The sequence below is a fragment of the Cicer arietinum genome, chromosome 3 (genome assembly GCF_000331145.2).
Source record: "Cicer arietinum cultivar CDC Frontier isolate Library 1 chromosome 3, Cicar.CDCFrontier_v2.0, whole genome shotgun sequence".
NCBI classification, from domain to species: Eukaryota; Viridiplantae; Streptophyta; class Magnoliopsida; order Fabales; family Fabaceae; genus Cicer; species Cicer arietinum.
Genome location: NC_021162.2, coordinates 16,340,102 through 16,342,091, shown reverse-complemented (window position 1 = coordinate 16,342,091; position 1,990 = coordinate 16,340,102). Strand labels below are relative to the sequence as shown.

At 46.7% G+C, this 1,990-nt stretch overlaps 1 non-coding gene and 1 pseudogene across 1 annotated transcript; both read right to left on the bottom strand.

Moving 5' to 3' along the window:
- The window catches only part of LOC113784093 (28S ribosomal RNA), a 3,165-nt pseudogene extending 3,029 nt beyond the window's left edge, over positions 1–136 (bottom strand).
- A 218-nt stretch (positions 137–354) lies between these two features.
- Positions 355–510, bottom strand: LOC113784091 (5.8S ribosomal RNA). Its single transcript, XR_003470128.1, has one exon. It is a non-coding gene; the product is annotated as a 5.8S ribosomal RNA (ribosomal RNA).
- Positions 511–1,990: the final 1,480 nt, after the last annotated feature.

Sequence of the window (1,990 nt, the reverse complement as noted above, 5' to 3'; positions counted from 1 at the left end):
CGCCGAAGGCGACCGGTTCTCATGGTGGGCTTATCCCAGTTCGCTCGCCGTTACTAAGGGAATCCTTGTTAGTTTCTTTTCCTCCGCTTATTGATATGCTTAAATTCAGCGGGTAGCCCCGCCTGACCTGAGGTCTCATCACGAGCGTTTGGAAGCGCAAATGGGTACAAGAGGCCAAAATTCAATAGGACATCGCATGATTGGTCTCGTGCGACACACAACCACCATCTATCATGGCACACCCAACCATGGTCTCAATTTTCAACCAACCATGAGACAAAGAAGCTCACGGGAAGCCACCATTCACCCAGCACAACACCTACGAGTAAGAAATTGGCAATGGGCTTCGATATGTGACACCCAGGAAGACGTGCCCACAACTTAATGGCATTGGGCGCAACTTGCGTTCAAAGACTCGATGGTTCACGGGATTCTGCAATTCACACCAAGTATCGCATTTCGCTACGTTCTTCATCGATGCAAGAGCCTAGATATCCGTTGCCGAGAGTCATTCTATATTTCATGTGTCAAAAACACAACCCGCACGAAAACCGTCTCCGGTTCCATGCAGGTGCGCACATAACAAAGTTTGAATTCCTTGACGCATTCAGGGTCGAGGTTTGAGTTTTGGCGCAGAGGAGAACACACTTGGGTGTCCCCCTCCGAACCGGAGTTAGGCCGAGGTGTTCAACACCCCAAGCCAACCGTGTGTGTTCAAACTGATTCACGTGTTGGACTACATGTAAGGCATCGACAATGATCCTTCCGCATGTTCACCTACAGAAACCTTGTTACGACTTCTCCTTCCTCTAAATGATAAGGTTCAATGGACTTCTCACAACGTCGCGGGCAGCGAACCGCCCACGTCGCCGCAATCCGAACACTTCACCGGACCATTCAATAGGTAGGAGCGACAGGCGGTGTGTACAAAGGGCAGCGACGTAGTCAACGCGAGCTGATGACTCGCGCTTACTAGGAATTCCTCGTTTAAGACCAACAATTGCAAAGATCTATCCCCAACACGATGAAATTTCAAAGATTAACCGAGCATGTCGACCAAGGCTATAGACTCGTTGAATACATCAGTGTAGCACGCGTGCGGCCCAGAACATCTAAGGGTATCACAGACCTGTTATTGCCTCAAACTTCCATGGCCTAAGCGGCCATAGTCCCTCTAAGAAGTTGGCCGTGGAGGGTTACCTCCACATAGCTATTTAGCTGGCTGAGGTCTCGTTCGTTAACGGAATTAACCAGACAAATCGCTCTACCAACTAAGAACGATCAGAATCCTGTGGTGTTATCCCATGCTAATGTATCCAGAGCGTAGGCTTGCTTTGAGCACTCTAATTTCTTCAAAGTAACAGCGCCGGAGGTAAGACCCGGCAAATTAAGGCCAGGAGCACATCGCCGGCAGAAGGGATGAGCCAACCGGTGCACACCAGAGGCAGACCGATCGACCCAGCCCAAGGTCCAACTAAGAGCTTTTTTACTGCAACAACTTAAATATATGCTATTGGAGCTGGAATTACAGCAGCTGCTGACACCAGGCTTGCCCTCCAACAGATGAAATCGAGGACGTGGAGAACAAAATAGAAATCTTCTCCTAAATTTATAACTGTGTTTCAGTTTCCGCATCAGATTTCAAACTCTAGTCATCGTCTTGTTTGAAAATACGTATTTCGGTCAATATTTATCAGGTGGTAAATAAATCGCCTAAAAAATCTAGATTCCGGTCCATGTTTGTTGGGTAGTACAAAAATCTCCCGAAAATTCCAGTTGAAATCGAGGACTTGGAAACCCTTATAGCATTCTTCTATTAAGTTTATAACTGTGTTTCGAGTTCCGTGTCAGATTTAAAACACTAGCCATCGTCTCGTCTGAAAATACGAATTTCGATTTTTTTTTGTTGGGTGGTACGTAAATTGCCCTAAAAGTCCAAATAAAATCGAGGACCAGGAGACCCATATAGCATTCTTCTCTTAAATTTATA